Here is a 19,083-nt window from a genome sequence, read left to right as displayed (position 1 = left end):
CTGTGACTCTCAGCAAGTTATATCACCTCTCTGGGCTTCAGATTCTACTTATCTTTTTTGTTTTTCATTTGAGACAGAGTCTCACCCTGGAGTGCAGTGATGCCATCTTGGCTCGCTGCAACCTCTGCTTCCCAGGGCTCAAGCAATTCTCCTGCCTCAGCCTCTCAAGTAGCTGAGATTACAGGCACGCACCACCGCACCTAGCTAATTTTTGTATTTTTAGTAGACATGGGCTTTCACCATGTTGGCCAGGCTGGTCTCGAACTTCTGATGTCAGCTGATCCACCCACCTTGACCTCCCAAAGTGCTGGGATTACAGGCGTGAGTCACTGTGCCCAGCTAGATTCCTACTTATAAAATGTGAAGTAGATGAACTGATAGATGTACCAAGAACCTAAAACCTGCAGAGAATACCAGGTGTCCTGTGAAGATGAGGGGCCTGTGAAGGTGGGAGACTGCCTCATTCCCCAGCCCCAAGTGAGCCATTCGGGCTGTCATTCACGCTGACTTTGGACACGGCGTGGCAGAGCCAGGCTGCTCCAACACTCAACATGGCGTGCTGTACTCCAAGCTGCTTCCCTGGTGCGAAGGGCCCTGTAGCCTTAGCAAGGCAAGACCTGGGGTCCCAGTAGGGCCATTGCTCATCCTATTGTATACACTACAGGAGACTGGGGGTGACTTTATTCTCAGTGTCTCTGGCCAGAGCTGGTGCCCAATATAGACCTTATAGCTCGGGGTGAGAGAGGAAAGATAAGGGAAGCCTGGGTTATCGAGCACCCACTATGCCTATTTGCTTTATATATGTGACTTATTGAGTGCATCCATCTAGCCTGCTTGGTGGGCTTATTATTATTGCCACGTTTAGCAAACCATTGATAGAATTTGGATGTTTTGTCCCCTCCAAATCTCACCTTGAAATGTGACTTCCCGTGTTGGAGGTGGGGACTAGTGGGAGCTGTTTGGGCCATGGGAGTAGGTTCCTCCCTCATGAATGGCTTGGTGCTGTCCTCAGGTAAGGAGTGAGCTCTCTCTCTCTCTCTCTCTTTTTTTTTTTTTTTTTTTGACACAGAGTCTTGCTCTGTCACCCAGGCTGGAGAGTGCAGTGGCGTGATCTCAGCTCACTGCAATTTCTGCCTCCTGGGTTCATGTGATTCTTCTGCCTCAGCCTCCCGAGTAGCTGGGATTAAAGGCACCTGCCACCATGCTGGGCTAATTTTTGTATTTTTAGTAGAGATGAGGTTTCACTATGTTGGCCAGGCTGGTCTTGCACTCCTGACCGCAGGTGATCAACCTGGTTTGGCCGCCCAAAGACCTGGGATTATAAGCATGAGCCACTGCACCTGCCAAGATCTGGCTGTTTAAAAGAGCCTGGCCCTTCCTCCCTCTTTCTCTTGTGCCCTTTCACCATTTGATGCACAGGCTCGCTCCTTTGCCTTCCGCCATGACTGGAAGCTTCCAGAGGTCTCACCAGAAGCTGAGCAGGTGCTGGCACCATGCTGCCTGTACAGCTTGCAGAACCATGAGCCAAATAAAACTCTTTTCTTCATAAGTTACCCAGTGTCAGGTATTCCTTTATAGCAATGCAAAACCAACTAATACACCACGTCACCTGGCGTAAGTAGCTGAGGCCTGGAGAAGCAGAGGACTCGCCCACACCTCAGGCTGAACACAGTGTGTGATCCAAGACTCAGACCTGGCAGGGTCTTCCACTGCACCAGGCGAGACCAGGGCTCATCCCACCCTCACTCGGGGGCCTAACAACCTCTGTACGGCTGGGGAGGTTAGGAAGGGCCGAGACGGCCACTAAATGAGACGCTCTCCCAAGGCCTCCTGGAATGAAGGTTCATGTGTCCTGTGTCCTCAGCACTTGATGGAGCGTTCACAGACCATTGCGACAGACCATTGTGACACTGACTATGTAGAGCAGAAAGGCCGGTTGTTTCCCAGGCTCTCGTCTTCCTTAGTGACAGGCTTTTAGCCAGGTATATGTCTCACATTTCCCAGCCTCTCTTTCGGGCAGGCATAGCTATTAGAATAAGTCAAAACTAATGTGTATGCAACTCCCAGGGAGTGTCCTTAAAGAGAAGGCTGATACATTTCTTTCCCCTTTGTCCTCCCTGTGGTTTGGAATACAGAGTGATGGCTGGAGCTGAGGCAGCCATTTTTAGCCATGAAGTGATACTGGGAATGATGGTAGAGCAGCAAGACCGAAGGAGTCTCCTTCCCTTAAGGCTGTTGAGGGGCAATTCTCCACGGCATTCTTTTTATTTTTATTTATTTATTTATTTATTTATTTATTTATTTATCTATTTATCTATTTGAGATGGAATCTCTCTCTGTCACCAGGCTGGAGTACAGTGGCATGATCTTGGCTCACTGCAACCTCTGACTCCCTGTTTCAAGTGATTCTCCTGCCTCAGCCTCCCGAGTAGCTTGGATTACAGGCACATGCCACCATACCCAGCAAACTCTTGTATTTTTAGTAGAGACAGGATCTCACCATGTTGGCCAGGATGATCTCGAACTCCTGACCTCAGGTGATCCACCAGCCTCGGCCTCCCAAAGTGCTGGGATTACAGGCCTGAGTTGTGACACCTTTTGTGTGGAACCATCTTTTCAAGGATGTTTGCATGGCAGATAGCCTGGGGGAGCAGGAATAGTGTCTCACTCTGGAGCAGACCACAGATTTATTTCCTGACCAGGATTATAAAGATAATGCCTTTCTCCTGGTCGAATGTTGACCAGGTTTGTTAGCAGCCTCTTATGCTAATAAGATTAGGAGTTTCCTTGGCTCAGTGTATCTCAGCTCTGACACAAGCCCACTGTGTGCACAGCGTCCACCTGGGCCTCCAGCTCCAGCCCCATGGAACTTAGCGGGCTAGCAAACCACAGCAAAGATGAAGCTTACGCTGCCTACTGTGTTGTGAGTAATGAAGTCCTTTGTCTCTGACCCGAGAGTCCTGTGTCTTCTGCTAGCATCTGTGCAATTGTGGTGAGCTCAGTTGTTAGTTTGCAAGTAGGAAAAAATAGATCTCAGACCCTTCATGTGTCTGACAAGGATTTTATGGAGCAGAGCACTGTCATCAGCTCTGGTGCACTTTTTAAAGTTTTCCTCTTTCTAACTTCATTGAGATAATATTTATTTTAATAAATAGATCTCATTTAAGTTTATGGTTTAATAAATTCCGACAGGTTTATACAGTTTTATATATTTTTAAATTTCAACAGATGTTAGCAGAGTGTATTATACCTACCAATACATTCAAGATATGGAACATATCCATCATCAACAATTCCTCTGTGCTCCTTTCCAATCAATCCCTAACCTCCCCACCTTAGCCACCTAGCCAACTTGTGCTTTCTGTCACTCTAGATTAATGTTGCCATTTCTAGAGCTTTCTATAAATGGAATCATATGGTATTCCTTTATTGTGTCTGGGTAGTTCGCTCAGCACGCTTTTTGCGATTAATCCATGTTCTTGTATGCATCATTGGTTCTTTTTTTTTTTTTGAGACAGAGTTTTACTTTGTCGGCCAGGCTGGAGTGCAGTGGTGCCATCTTGGCTTACTGCAACCTCCACCTCCCGGGTTCAAGTAATTCTCCTGCCTCAGCCTCCTAAGTAGCTGGGATTACAGGCGCCACCACCATGCCCAGCTAATTTTTGTATTTTTAGTAGAGACAGGGTTTCACCATTTTGGCCAGGCTGGTCTCGAACTCCTGACCTCATGATCTGCCTGTCTCAGCCTCCCAAAGTGCTGGAATACAGGCCTGAGCCCACCGCACCCTGCGGTTCTTTTTTTTTTTTTTAAACACAATTTAATGGACTCTATTTCTTAGAGCAGTTTTAGGCTCACAGCAAAATTGAGCAGAAGGTGCAGAGATTTCACACATACTCCCCATCCCTACATATGCATAGACTCCGCCACTATCAACATTCCCCTGACAGAGTGAGTGGTGCATTTGTTACAGTCTGTTAACCGACACTGACACATCAGTATCACCCAAAGTCCACAGTGTACATTAGGCTTCGCCCTTGGGATTGGACATTCTGTGGGTTTGGACAAATGTGTCATGATAGGTATCCACCATTGTAGTATCATAGGAGTTTCACTGCCTTCAAAATCCTCTGTGCTCTGCCTATTCACGCCTCCCTCACCATAACTCCTGGCAACCACTGATCTTTTCACTGTCTTTATAGTTTTGCCTTTTTCAGAATGTCATATGGTATGTAGCCTTTTCAGAGTGATATCTTTTACTTAGTAATATGGATTTGAGATTCATCCATGGTTCCTCTATGGCTTTGATAGCTCATTTCGTTCTCTGGATGTATTACAGTTTATTCACTTACCTACTGAAGGACATCATGGTTGCATCCAAGTTTTGGCAACTGTGAATTTGGGTGCTATAAACATCCATGTGAGGTTTTTGTGTGGAAATGTTTTCGGTTCCTTTGGGTAAGTGCCAAGGCGTGCGATTGCTGAGTTGCCTGGCAAGAGTATGTTTAGTTTTGTTAGGAGCTGTCAAATTGTCTTCCAAAGTGGCTGTACCATTTTTCATTTTCACCAGCCATGGGTGATACTTCCTATTGCCCCACATCCTCTCCAGCACTCGGTGTCATCAGAGCTTTGGATTTTGGCCATTTAACTAGGTGTGTAGTGGTGTCTCATTGAATTTCCCTGATGACAGATGATGCTGAGGATTTTTTCACAGGCTCACTTGCCATCTGTATACTTTCTTTTTGAGGGGTGTAAGGTATCTTTTGTTCATTTTTGAGGGCTGTTTGTTTTCTTACTGTTGAGTTTTAAGAGCTTTAGGTGAGTTTTGGACGACAACTCTTTTTTTTTTTTTTAATGGAGTCTCACTCTGTTGCCAGGCTGGAGTGCAGTGGCGCGATCTTGGCTCACTGTAACCTCCACCTCCCGGGTTCAAGTGATTCTCCTGCCTCTGCCTTCTGAGTAGCTGGGATTACAGGTGCATGCCACCACACCCAGCTAGTTTTTGGTAGAGACAGAATTTCACCATGTTAGTCAAGCTGGTTTCCAACTCCTGACCTTGTGATCCACTCGCCTGGGCCTCCCAAAGTGCTAGGATTACAGGCCTGAGCCACCATGCCCAGCCGACGACTCTTTATCAGATATATCTTTTGTAAATATTTTCTTCCAGCCTGTGGCTTGTCTTCTCATTCTCTTAAATCTAGTGGGCTTTTTGTGTGTGTGAGCAACCTGTGTTTCTATCTTCCTATGTTGTTTCAGCCATTGTGATGTTGGGTTTTTCTTGGAAATGAATCTAATTCTAATATATGAAGTCACACTTCTGCTTAGAACCTTCCAGTGGCTTGCCATCATAATTAGGATCAAGCTCAACTCTTTCTGTGTCCTCCATAGGCCCAGCTAGTCTGGGTCTCTGGCAGAGTGATTCAGAGCAAGGCCTTGAAATTCTATCGGTGTTGCTTCCGATGTCTGTGACCCTGGGGAAGTCATTTCACTTCTCCGTGTCTCAGGCTCCTCATCTGTAAAATGGACTAGTAATAGAATATAGTGCATCAGGTTGCTGAGAGAGCCAAAGGAGTTAGTGTAGTAAGCACGGAGTCAGGCACGTGGCGAGTCCTCACTCTGTATCACTATGGCACAGTGTCCCTTCTGCTGACCACTGCAAATGACACATGGGTTTCCTTTCATTTCTTCAAGAAACTGAGCTTATTTTTACTGCAGTGAGTTTACGCCTTTCCCTCTGCCTGGAACTCTAATGCCTCCACCCAGCAAACACACACCACGCGTACTTACATACATGCTCAAATGCATGCACTTACACCTGCTCATGCTCACACATGCTCACACCCACCTGCACATTCCTGAACACTAACACACATACACACTCACAAGCTGTCACTCACAATCACATCCACACCCACACATATTTAATATTCACACTCAAATACATTTTCTCACACAATACTCATTCCCATACACACTCACTTGCACTCAGAAACATGCATGCTCACACCCCACACACTCCCACCCCTTTCCACACCTTTTGTGAGGCTGCCTTCCCCCACTGCTCAGGGGGTCTTACCGACCGAATTACCTCCCGTGCCTCCTCCCTACATTGCTCTGTCTGGGCACCCATTCCTTGGTTCCATAGCACGCTCTGCCGTGGCTGTCCCGTGCAGCCTGCATTCCCTGAGCACACATTCCTCAGGCACTGCTCCAGCTTCTGTTAAAGGGTGACTGTGGCTTTGTGTGGTCTCTTTGACTGCCCTGTAGGCACTTGTGGGGCAGGGACCTTGGCTTGGTCTTGTTCACAGCACTTTCTTTTTTTCTTTTTGAGATGGAGTCTTGCTTTGTCACCCAGACTGGAGTGCAGTGGTGCTATCTTGGCTCAGTGGAACCTCTGCTTCCCGGGTTCAAGCGATTCTCCTGTCTCAGCCTCCTGAGTAGCTCAGATTACAGGCATCCGTCACTATGCCCAGCTAATTTTTGGATTTTTTTTTTACTTTTTAAAAAAATAAAGATAGGGTTTCACCATGTTGGCCAGGCTGGTCTCAAACTCCTGACCTCAGGTGATCTGCCCACCTCGGCCTCCCAAAGTGCTGGGATTACAGGCATGAGCCACCACACCTGGCCATTTTTTGTATTTTTAATAGAGACAGGGTTTCACCGTGTTAGCCAGGATGGTCTTGATCTCCTGACCTTGTGATGCCCACACCTCAGCCTCCCTAAGTGCTAGGATTATAGGCGTGAGCCACTATGCCCAGCAGTTCACAGCTGTTTCTCCCAGCACCAGCCCAGACCTAGAACAAAGCAGGTGCTCAAGAAATGTTTTTTGGAATAATTGGGTGAGTGAATGAACAGGACCGTGGACTGTCTGCACAGGAAGGTCCCCTGTGGACGCCACCTGCCAGTGGAGGCTGAAGTTTAGTGAAGGGAAAGTTCCCGGCACAGGTCAGAATGTGGGTGGAAGTGTCCTGACTGGAACCCCACTTCTTGCCTGGCTGCTGGGGTCTTGTCAGACCCTGCCACGTGTCGCCTCCACATTTTTGGTGGGCTAGTTCCAGTACATATCTCTTATTCTTCCTCTTCTTTTTCCCCTTCAGAGAGCAGTCAGGGAGCCTGGGGAGGAATCAGTGCAGAAGCACCAGCAAATGCTCTGCTCCTGCTTGTAGCAATGACCCCCAGGTATCCTGGCCTCCTAGCCCTGGCCCCTCACCCTGGGGAGGGCACCTTCCCACCTGCTCCCACCTAGACCAGGCTGTGAGGGTAAGCCGCAAGGCTGGGCTGAGGATCTGGAGTCCCATGGGTGCTCCCCAGGGATCCTCCTTCTTTACTGGCCTAGGATTCTCATTGACTTGATAGGAGCCAGGTAGAGGACAGATGTCAGATCTGGGCAGCAGCAGACAGCTTGAAAATATCTTGAAAATGAACATTCAACCCTCTTGTTTCTTTCTCTTTTTAAGCTCCAAGTCCCATAAAAAATGCAAATTTAACAAAAATCTTCCTGGGATGGAGTGGGAGTCGCAGAGGAATAGAGGCAAAGATGGAAAAGTTTGGAAACACTGTGTTAGGAATGCAGAGGACAGCTTGACATTTATGTAGTGAAAATGATACGCTAGCCATGAGTGCATGTGTGTGGCTGTTTCGTGTGTGTTGAAGTTTACAGAGGGCAGGGAGGGTATGGCTGTGAGTTCCCATTTGTATGGATGCCCTTGGGGCTGTGGGTGATTGTCCAGGTGTGGACACGTGCGACGGTGCTGCACTTGCCTGAGTCAGGGACATAGGCATGCCAGGCGGTGGAGGAGGGGATGTCTCTGGGTGGGTGGCCCTGGTGGTCCTGGCCTGGTAGCTGGCCGAGGAAGCTGAGTGGGAGCTGACCTCCTCTGCGCCCGTGGTCAGCCAGACCAGCAGAGCTCTTGGTCATTTAAGGTGCTGGTCCGGGCGGGCAGCTCATCAGGCCATCTGGGGTTGAGATGGCGCAGGCCTTCCGGGGGGCAATGAAAGCTATTTTTAGTGGCTTGGGCTGACTCCCAAATCCTGCTGACTATTTCTGGCACCAAAAGATTGCCCTGAAGGATGTGGAAAATTTTCATGTCAAGAATGTCTTGTTTCCCTTTGGCTAAGCAAGGGCGGAGCAGGGAGAGCAGGACAAAGGGCTGAGGCCCAAAGAATTCTGGGAAAATCTCAATAGTGAGAGCCTGAAATGGCCACCATCCTGCCCTTTAGAGAGGAATGTGGACTTTTAAAAACAGCTTCGTTAACTGGGAGGCTGAGGTGGGAGAATCACTTGAATCCGGGAGGCGGAGGTTGCAGTGAGCTGAGATCATACCGCTGCACTCCAGCCTAGGCAGCATAGTGAGATTCCATCTCAAAAAAAAAACAAAAACAAGAAACCCATCAGTTTCGCTATGGTGGACCATCTGTCTTGGTTTGCCAGGGACTGTCTTGGTTTTAGCATGGAAATTCCTGCATCTAGGGCTTTCAGCTCCAGCAAACTGGAACACTTGGTCACTCTGGCTCCATTTCACACATTTTTTAGATCTAGAAGCTAAATTATAACAGTAACTTAAACTACATGTATCATCTTCTAGATCGTTCACAATAACCCTATCAGTACGGACTGTTATTATCTCCATTTTACATATGAGGAAGCTGAGGCACAGAGAAGTGCTGTAGCCTGCCTGTTGCCTGGCTGCGAGCTGAGTGATGAAGCCAGGATTTAAGTTCTGCTGTGCTGGTGTCAGAGTCCATTGTGCTATACGGAAAAATCATGTCTTTGGACCCAGGAAAACCTGGATTCAGTCACTTCCTAGCAAGACAGTGCATTTGGCCAGGTTGTCAGGAGGACGAAAGGAGAAAAGTAGGCGCTGCTCTTCACTGCTTCTTTCTCTGCCTCTTTTTTGAGACGCGGTCTTGCGCTGTCACCCAGACTGGAGTGCAGCTGTGCAATCATGGCTCACTGCAGCCTTAGGGTCCCCGGCTCAAGTGAACCTCTCACCTCAGCTTCCAAAGTAGCTGGGACTACAGGCCTGCACCACCATGACAGGCTAATTTTGGTATTTTTGTAGAGACAAGGTTTTGCCATGTTGGCCAAGCTGGTCTCGAACTCCTGGGCTCAAGGCTCGCCTCGGCCTCCCAAAGAGCTGGGATTACAGGCGTGAGCTCCCCAACCCGGCCTCTGGTCTCCACTTTTCTTAGCCGTAGAATGGGCTGAGGCGCCCATCCTCACGAGGCTCCGGGAAGGAGGGTTGGAGAGCTCAAACGAGATCTGCTCCCCTGACTTCTCCGACCAAGTCTCCCTCTCCCTAGGCAGGTCGGGCCAGGATCGCCAGTGAGCCTGTGCTGGGAGCGGAGGTGCGGACGTGCGTGCTGCCGGCCGGGGCATGAATGGAATGCGTTTGGCCCCGAGAGACGCGCTGTTCCTTCCGCAGGCCGCGCGTCAGCGTCGGAGCAGGAAGGGCCGGGGCCTCCTCGCGTTCCCAGCGGCCCCCTTCGGGCTGGGAAAGTGTTCGAACAATAGGGCTGCCCGGCCGGCTGACGGGGCTACTGGGAGGGACTGGTGCCCGGTGTGTGTGTGTGTGTGCGTGCGTGCGTGCGTGTGTGTGTGTGTGTGTGTGTGTGTATGCGCGCGCGAACTTTGAAGTCCTAGGGCCCTAGAACTGTTTGCTTCCTGAGGGGTAAAAGGGAGGACCCCTTACTGGGTTTCCCCAAGTGTCAGGCCCTTCTGCATTACCTCATTTGGTACCCACAGCCACCCAGGGAGGGAGGCACTAACATTCTCATCTGCAGAGAGGGCCACAGAGGCGAACTGGATTTGTTTCTTGCTTAGAATTTGTGCATTTCTTAGGGAAGATCCTACTGGCATTGGCTATCTTTCAACAGTGGGTTTGAGACTGAGACTGGGGCCACGCGAGAGGCTGGAAAACCTTGCCAGGTGCCCTGGAAGGCATGCATATGCACACAGCATTTGCTAAGAGAATGAGCTCTCCACATAGATCACCAGCACTTCCCGTGTACACCTGTGGAGACAGGCTCAGAGGAATCTGCCCACTCACACTGCAAGTCAACTTTTTGGCATAGTCACTGTGCCAAAAAGGATTTAAATAATCAATTCTGCCTTTTCTATATAAACGTCACCTCCAGGTAATCAAATGGTTGATGATTGGAAGTGTCTACTTCTGCTTAAAAATGTAGAAGGGATGATAGACTAGAAAGTCATTGTTCCACGCCTCATGGAGTAATGGAACCAGGCATTGGGTAACTGTGGCTGCTCACATCACAAAGAGACACACAAGCAGGCAGTATGAGCCTCTGGGTGGAAGAACATGGCACCACCCATGGAACAGTCTTGCCCAAAACTCTAGCCTGAATCTGAACAAGTCCCTGGGTTCAACCAGGTTACAGAGGCTACAGGGGACAGAGGAACATGTTAAGTGGCACCACAGGGATGTAGTCAGCAAATTTCAGATATGGGACATTCTATAGACAAACAGCTGGTCTCTTCTACAAATAAAATGCAAGAAAAAGGGAGACAAACAATAAATAAACAAGTAAATAAATACAGGGAGAGGCAATCTCTAGAGTAAAGCAGATTAGGAGACATGTCAACCAGTCACCACGTCTGGATCTCATTAGGACTCTGATCTAAACAAACTGAAAAGCAAACTCACCAATCAAACAAATGAAAAACATTATGAAACAATCAGAAAATTCAATTAGATCCCTGAGAATCACCTGTCTGGGGCCTAGTGATCTGTTTTGAACTGATGCTCCCAGATGGGATTCTTAGGCTCAGGCAGCTTTGAGACTCTGGGTAAAACGGGAACTGTCCTCAAGGCAGTGATATCTGCCTGACTCCTGCTCCTTGAGCTCCTGGGGGACAGACAAGTGCTGGAGAAGTCAGTCTGTGGGAGGAGAAAGGGAGGAGGGAGACACTGTTTTCTCTTTTCTGTTCTCTGCCCTCCAGGTCACTTTTTTTCTTTTAAGTACATGTGTCTTGTAGGTAGCCAGGGTCTGGCCTTTTTGTTCTGTCTGCCCAGAACTTTAAAATTAGGCCCCTTGAGCCAGGGGCTGCTGTGATCCTGCTCGCTGGGAAACGGTGTAAACAGCAAGCTTCTGTAACTGGGACACAAAGCATGTGCTTGAATCTGGAGTGGCTCAGGATGGCTGAGGTCCCATTGTCTCTGAGGACAAACCTGCCTCGGTGGTTCGGCCCCGCTGAAATGCAGTGTTCTGCCCATGCCCACGGTGCTGGGTGCTGGACTCAGGAATGGCTCTCTGATGTGGAGCCTGCATCTCTTCTTGAGACAGTTTTTTCATTTCGAAGATGGGGATATGGAGTCCCCTGAGCCCCAATCAAGGTCAAACAGCAAGTTATTATTATTACTCCATACATATGGCCCTTACAGAATCCTTATTTAAAATGGTTTGCTTTCATTTTAACAGGTTAAATCACATCCATGGCGAAATATTTAAAACTACTCAAGGGTCTGATCTGTGACAAGTGACTTCTTTCCATGCCTACCCCCAGTCACCTCATTCTCTATTCCAGGAACTGATGTTATCAGTTTCTCGCACGTCCCTCCAGAGATGGTCTGGCCAGGCTTTCTCAGTGAGCTTTCACAGTAGAACTAGGTCTCAATGCCCCATGGCATCTATGGTGTGTAAGGAATTAGCTTCTCTCCTCTGCATCCCAATGGTACCAGGTCTGTGCCATCCTTGGGCAAACTAAGTATTAGTTCCTCATGTCATTTTCTCTGTTCTGTGGTTAGACCCTGACCCCCAGCTGCTCCGTTCAACAAATTGTTCCATAGCTCTCTTTCTCTTTTGTTATCTGGGAGATGACTTACTGTGAGTACGTAGAGAGCTCCCTTTTTGTTACAACTACGTGGTATCCACTGCATGCATGGATGTAATTCATTGATCTGCTTCTTCTAATGGGCATGGAGGTTGTTTCCTGCCTTTGGCTTCTATTCATAATACTTCAGTGGACATTCTCATGCACGTATGTGAGGGCACCAGTGAGACAAATTCCTGGAGGAATAGGACCTTACTAATTTGTGTCAGAGCTGGACCCAGTGCCAAAGCTTATAGGAGCAAGGACAAAGAAGGTATTGCAGCCAGTCTAGGAAGAGCTTGGTTTAAGACAACGCATTTGCATCCTAGACACGCAAGCAATCTGGAAGTTAGGGGAGGGAACAGGAATTCCAGATGTTCAAGGAGGGGAATGAACAGTTATTGTGGGCCTGCTACATGTTAGACACTTTCTTTCTTTCTCTCTTTTTTTTAAAGACTCAGTCTCGCTCTCGTCTGCCAGACTGGTAGCAGTAGTGTGATCTTGGCTCACTGCAACCTCTGCTTCCTGGGTTCAAGTGATTCTCCTGCCTCAGCCTCCCAAATAGCTGGGATTACAGGTGCCTGCCACCACACCCAGCTAATTTTTGTATTTTTAGTAGAGACTGGGTTTCACCATGTTGGCCAGGCTGGCCTCGAACTCCTGACCTCAGGTGATCCACTTTGTCTCGGCCTCCCAAACTGCTGGGATTAGAGGCGTGAGCCACCGTGCCTGGCCACATTTTCTATTGACTTAAATAACTCTTGCGGAAGCTCTGTGAGGGGGTTACCCGTTCCCATTTTATTACAGAAGCTCAGAGAGGTTAAGTCATTTGTCTGGGAGCACACAGTGAGGAAGTGGCAAAACTGGGATTTGAACCCAAGTGAGTCTGAATTCCATGCCTGTGCCCCTTTTGCTCTACCACCTGATGGCTTGCAAATATTTCCAGAATGGCCAAGGGTCAGGGCTGGCACGTTGCCCATCTCCAGAGAGTATAATTTACATCGCCGTCTGTGTGCTCAGCACCCCACGGCATTGTGCAGTGCACAGTCTATGAGGTTGCGCGTGGCAACCCCGAGAGCGTGCCACACTCTGCTCTCAACAACAAAAATCAATAAACACAGTTGCGGCCCTTTAAAGCATGCAACAGCAAAGTAGTTGATTTGTGAATTCTCTCATTTGATCATCAAGAAGTTATTAGTAGACACTAAGAAGATCAAAGTTGAAAGTCTGTTCTCTCTTCAGTCATTGCGATTTAAAGGCACCCTATGATCAAGGAGGAAGATAAGACTGACTTTGTTGGGCAGGGCTTCTTGGAGGAGGCAATTGGGCTGGGCTCTGAAGGATGAGTAAGACTTTGCCAGACGGGAGAGGAGTGAAGTGGGGAGTGAGGGTTAAGGAAGAGCATTTCAGGTGTGGAGGATGGCCCGCAGAAGGCACAGGGTGTGAAGCAAGCAGAGTCATTGGGGACTGCAAGCGGTTCCCTATGACGTGGATGAAGGGAGTGAGGGAGGAAATGGGGGGTGGGGCTGGGGCCGGAAAGGCAGGTCGGGGGGCCCTTGGAGGGACTCAGACCACATGGACACATGTGCCTGTGTGTAGGAGACAAAGAAGGAATCCTGGAGCCCCTACCCGAGTTTCAATCCTGATCCTGACTGTGCGACCTTGGGCAAGGCCTCCTCGTCTGCGCACTGGGGGATAAAATGGGCTGTGATAAGATCCAGCAAAGGTCGTTGGTTGGGATCGTGTTTACAGAGACTCAAGCACACAGGTCACTCAGTTGTCCTTAGCAATGTGGATGCATCTCATTTGCCATGACCTGCCCGCTTGGGAACTCCCGGGCGTGGAGAGTGGCATGGTGGGGCCAGGGGAAGGACAGGCTGGGGCTGGCTTAGCTGGTCTGGCTTCTGCTGAGCTGGGCATGTAGGCTGCTGGGAGTCTCCTTCCCACGCTCCCTGGGTGGCTCAGCCCACTACCCACTGCAGTGGGGGTGGGGTGGGGAGGTGGGGACAAGAATGAGGAAGCCTGGCATTGAGCGTCTAATGTGAGCCAGGCCTGTGCCCAGCCCTTTATTCACATTGTCTTGTTTAATTCTCAACAAATCATGGGAATAATCCCATGTCACAGATGAGGAAAATATAGACCCAGTTTGTACAGGGTAAGAGGTTTCACACCATGGCCATCTTCTCTGGAGTCTGAGTTCTTTCTATTCTTCATTGAACCATCAGTTTCTTTCTTTCTTTTTTTTTTGTTCCTTTCACTAGGAACTCAGAACCATCAGTTTCTTTATCTCCACTCAGGCTCAGGAGGAAATGGAGGCAGGGCGAGGGTTTGCAGCCTCCACTGATTTAGGTGCCTTCCAAGCTTGAGGTGAAGGTAGGACCTGGGGTTATCTCCATCAGCCTCTTGAACTTTATGCTCTAGCGGGTTCCTACTTCGGGCTCCATACCTTTGCATATGCTGTTCCCTATACCTGGAATGTTCTGATTCCTCTCTGTCTACCTGGCAAACTCCTATTCATCCCATCAATACCCAGATTAACCAGCACCTTCTCCTGAAGCTGTCCCTGACTTTGCCCGAGGCAGCAGCAATCCCTCCTTCCTCTAGACCACCTGTGCCCCTTGTAGCATCTTTCTACTATGCCCCCTTTACCTAGGGCTGCGACCACATAGAGGCTCGTCTGTCTTCCCAGTTAGACAATTAACGGTATCAGGACAGAGACTGTTCTTGTTTATCTCTGGACCCTTAGTCTTTATTATAGGGTCCAGGATATAGTAGGTGCTCAGGAAAGCCTGGTGGATTTTTTTTTTTTTTTTCTTGAGCCAGAGCCTTACTCTGTCACCCAGGCTGGAGTAGAGTGGCATGCCCGGCCACCTAGTGGAATTTAATTGCAGCCTTTGAAAGTTCACTTAAACTTTCAAATAGTTACATATTTTGGAGGCTGGGCACTGTAGCTCATGTCTGTGAATGCTGCACTTTGGGAGGCCAAAGGGGGTGGATCATCTGAGGTCAGGAGTTTGAGATCAGCCTGATCAACATGGCAAAACCCTGTGTCTACTAAAAATACAAAAATTAGCCGGGTGTGCTTACGCGCACCTGTAATCCCAGCTACTCGGGAGGCTGAGGCAGGAGAATTGCTTGAATCTCGGAGGCGGAGGTTGCAGTGAACCAAGATCATGCCCCTGCACTCCAGCCTGGGCAACAGAGTGAGACTCAGTCTCAAAAAAAAAAGTTATATATTTATGTTCACGTGGATTAGAAAACATATGTAACCTGTGCATTAAATCATGACCTTGACTATGATATAATTTCCTTTTAAAAAATAAAGTTAGGCCAGGTGCAGTGGCTCACACCTATAATCCCAGCATTTTGGGAGGGTGAAGCTGGAGGATTGCTTGAGCCCAGGAGTTGAGATCAGCCTGGTCAACACAGCAAAATCCTGTTCTCCACAAAAAGTAAGTAAAATAATAAATAAAGGGCCGGGCGCGGTGGCTCACGCCTGTAATCCCAGCACTTTGGAAGGCCGAGGCGGGAGGATCACCTGAGGTCAGGAGTTCGAGACCAACCTGGCCAACATGGTCAAACCCTGTCTTTAAAAAAAAATAAAAATAAAAAATAAATAAATAAATAAATAAAGTTAGCTGGGTGCCATGGGTCATGCTTGTGATCCCAGATACTTGGAAGGCTGAGGCGGGAGGATTGCTTGAGCTCACTGTGCTTCAGCCTGAGCCACAGAGCAAGAACCCGAGCCTGAAAACAGAACAACAGAAACCACGCCAGTGTTACCAGAGTCGGGGCGGGTGGGCTCTTGCCCAGGCCCCACTGGAAGAAGTAGGGGCAGACTGAGTGGGGCCTGAACTGGGACTGAAGGCTGTCCTGGCCCCAACTTTCCTGCTACCCAACACCCGTCCACTCTGCACCCAGCAGCTAGAGTGACCTTAAGTCAAATTCTGTTCCTCTCTAGTGAAACCCCCCAATGGCTTCCTGTTGCATTTAAAAAGGAAAACCTGGTGTGCCCACTGCTCCAACTTCATCTTTTCTCCTTCTTCCTTGGCCATGAGGCAGGAACCATGTTGGCTCGTTCTCTTTCCAGATCTTCATGCAGACGGTTCGTTCTCAGCCACTTCCTCAGAGAGGCTGCCTCCCCACACCATCCACCCAATCAGAAGTTCTTCTAAGTATTCACAATCACTTCACCTTGTTTAATTTACATGAGCAGCGCCTCTAACATCATGTAGATCTTTCTTTCCTTCTTTCTTTCTCTCTTTCTTTTCTTTCTTTCTTTCTCTTTCTTTCTTTCTTCTTTCTTTCTCTTTCCTCTTTCTCTCTCTCTCTTTCTTCTTTCTTTTTCTCTTTCTTTCTCTCTTTCTCTCCCTTCCTCCCTTCCCTCCTTTCTTCTCTTCCTATGTATTTTTGTTATTCTATTAGAGCAAGTACTTTTTCTTGTCACTACTGTGTCCTCAGAACAGTGCCCGGCACACAGTAGGTGTTCAATAGAGTTCTGTGGGACACATTCACGTGTAAGTGATGCCGAGGGGCTGGGGAATGGGCTTGCGCTCCGGCATCTACAGCTGTGAGGTGAGCTTCTCCGAAAACAGCTGAGAGATGTGAGGTTCTCCAGCTGAGCAGGCCCGGCAGCTGAAACCAAAAATGCAGATGGGATTAGTCACCCTTCGAGCCTGGTAACGCTGGCACTGAACGAACTCCCCATCCAAACACATCACAACACTGTGGGCCCCGGCGTCGCCAGGGCCCCAGGTGGCAGCTCTGGCATTTGGGAGCTGGCAGCGGCATGGCAGGGTGGGCAAGGAACGAGGTGGGCCGAGGGCCACAGATGGTGCTCCCTGGACTGGGGACAGGCGGTGCGGGAGAAACTGGAGGCTTCTGAGGACAAAGTGAACCTTAAAACAAGTAGTCTTGAAGAATGAGCTCAAAGCTGTTGAAAAATAAAAATTCCACTCATAAACCAAAGCAGACCACTCGCTTGTGAAATCAATTTCCGTGACACTTGGCGTGCTTGAAAGGGGAAATTCTCTATTTTCTTTCTTGTTTTATAACAGCTTTATTGAAATATAATCACATACCGTATACTTCGCCCATGCAAAATGGACAATTCCGTGGTTTTTAGTATATTCACAGTTGTGCAACCATCACCGCAATCGGTTTGAGAAGATTTTCTTCACCCCAGAAAGAAACCCCCTACCCCATCAGTGGCACTCTCCTTCCCCCTCACCACCAGTGTAAGCAACCAATAATCCAACATCTAGCCCCATAGTTTTGTCTACTCTGGACATTTTATATACATGGAATCTTACAAGATGCGACCTTTTGTGACTATTTCCTTACACATAGCTTAATGTTCTCAAGGTCAGTGATGTCATAGCACATATCAGTACTGTAGTCCTTTTTAGGGCCAAATAATATTTCCTCATTGTATGAAGAAACTACATTTTATTTATTCATTCTTTGGTTGATGGACATTTGGGTTGTTTCATTTTTTTTTTTTTTTGCTGTTATGAGAATGCTGCTATGAACATTTGTGAGTGTACATGTTTTTGTGTGGCTGTATATTTTCATTTCTCTTGAATACATACCTAGTATATTTCTAGGAGTGGAAATCTATTTTTTTTCTTTGTTTTGTTTTTTTCTTTGTTTTTTTTTGAGATGGAGTCTCGCTTTGTTGCGCAGGCTGGAGTGCAATGGCATGATCTTGGCTCACTGCAATCTCTGTCTCCTGGGTTCAAGTGATTCCCCTGCCTCAGCCTCCCGAGTAGCTGGGATCACAGGCATGCGCCCCCACGCCTGGCTAATTTTTGTATTTTTGCTAGAGATGGCGTTTCACCGTGTTGGCCAGGCTGGTCTCAAACTCCTGACCTCAACTGATCTGCCTGCCTAGGCCTCCCAAAGTGCTGGGATTACAGATGTGAGCCACTATGCCTGGCCACTGTTTTCCTTTAAAAAGAAAAAAAAATTCCCCAAGTCAAAATACATACAGTGTGGAGTGAATTTAAAATGTCAGTTGCAGTTGCAATAGCACAAATGAACTTCACAAGTGTGGGAGCCACAGCTGTGCCTGGCACATCCTGGAAGCTCAATGAATATTTTTGAACAAATGCCCAAATGCTCACTCATTCTGTTGTCCCCAGTGAAAAGGCTCAGGAGATAGAAATGTGATCAAAATGCCACTTGAATGTAATTGATTGTTTTGGGTTTCCTAGATGAAGATGGAGAAGCACCCCCAGCCCCAGCCCCTGCATTTAAGGAATTCAGTCTAGAGAGAAACGCAGACAAGTAAACCCAGCACCAGGACACAGGAAGGACAGCAGGGACTCTTTTCTGTCCCCCTCACTTTCGGCATTCCCTTCTTGAGCTGATGGCACTTCCCCTAAATTCCTGGTGTGGGCTGCCTCTTGTCCCCATGGGAGAAACCCCAGTAGGAAGAGAAAGCTCCATCTTCAGGAGGATGTTGGCCTGTACTTGGGACACACCTGCTCCTATCTTTTTGTCTGACACTGAAGACCTATTCATCTCTTTTATGTAATAAAGAGCATCTTGCCTATTGCTTTTTTCTGATTGTCAACATACTTCCATGTATTTTTTTTTTTTTTTTGAGATGGAGTCTCACTCTGTTGCCCAGGCTGGAGTGCAGTGGCGCGATCTCAGCTAACTACAACCTCCACGTCCTAAATTCAAGCGATTCTCTTGCCTCAGCCTCCTGAGTAGCTGGGATTATAGGTGCATGCCACCGTGCCCAGCTAATTTTTGTATCTTTAGTGGAGACAGGGTTTTGCCATGTTGGCCAGGCTGGTCTCAAACTCCTGACCTCAGGTGATCCACCCACCTCGGCCTCCCAAAGTGCTGGGATTACAGGTGTGAGCCACTGCATGCGCCTGGCCACTTCCACATATTTTCATTGTACTCCCAAGTACATCCAAACTGCACTGGGTGCCTTCGGTTCTGAGACGAACAAAGAGAGTCCCTATCCACCTGGACTTCCCAGCCTGGTGGGCACGACAGAGGGTCCACAAGCAGGCCCAAGTGCCCTTGGAGGAATCTGTTTGAAAATATACAACCCCCTGTGTTTTACTGATTTATCAGACACATTTCTACATCACTTCCTGGTATGCTTTTTGTTTGTAGAGTTTTAATGTATCTTTACTTATTTATTTACTTTTGAGACAGAGTCTCACTATGTTGCCCAGGCTGGAGTGCAGTGGCGAAATCTTAGCTCACTGCAACCTCCACCTGCCGGGTTCAAG

General features: G+C 48.2%; 1 long non-coding RNA gene across 1 annotated transcript in view; it reads left to right on the top strand.

The window, feature by feature from the left end:
• The first annotated feature begins 2,826 nt into the window (after positions 1-2,826).
• The window catches only part of LOC135275167 (uncharacterized), a 36,658-nt gene continuing 20,401 nt past the window's right edge, over positions 2,827-19,083 (top strand). The window contains exon 1 of the long non-coding RNA XR_010342876.1: positions 2,827-2,923. This is a non-coding gene — a long non-coding RNA (uncharacterized LOC135275167). The remainder of the gene's footprint in view (positions 2,924-19,083) is intronic.

Source organism: Aotus nancymaae, unplaced genomic scaffold (assembly GCF_030222135.1).
Source record: "Aotus nancymaae isolate 86718 unplaced genomic scaffold, 86718_ANA_hifiasm-v0.15.2.pri h1tg000015l_1, whole genome shotgun sequence".
Classification (NCBI taxonomy): domain Eukaryota; kingdom Metazoa; phylum Chordata; class Mammalia; order Primates; family Aotidae; genus Aotus; species Aotus nancymaae.
Note: the sequence above shows the minus strand (reverse complement) of the source record. Positions and strands in the feature narration are given on the sequence as shown.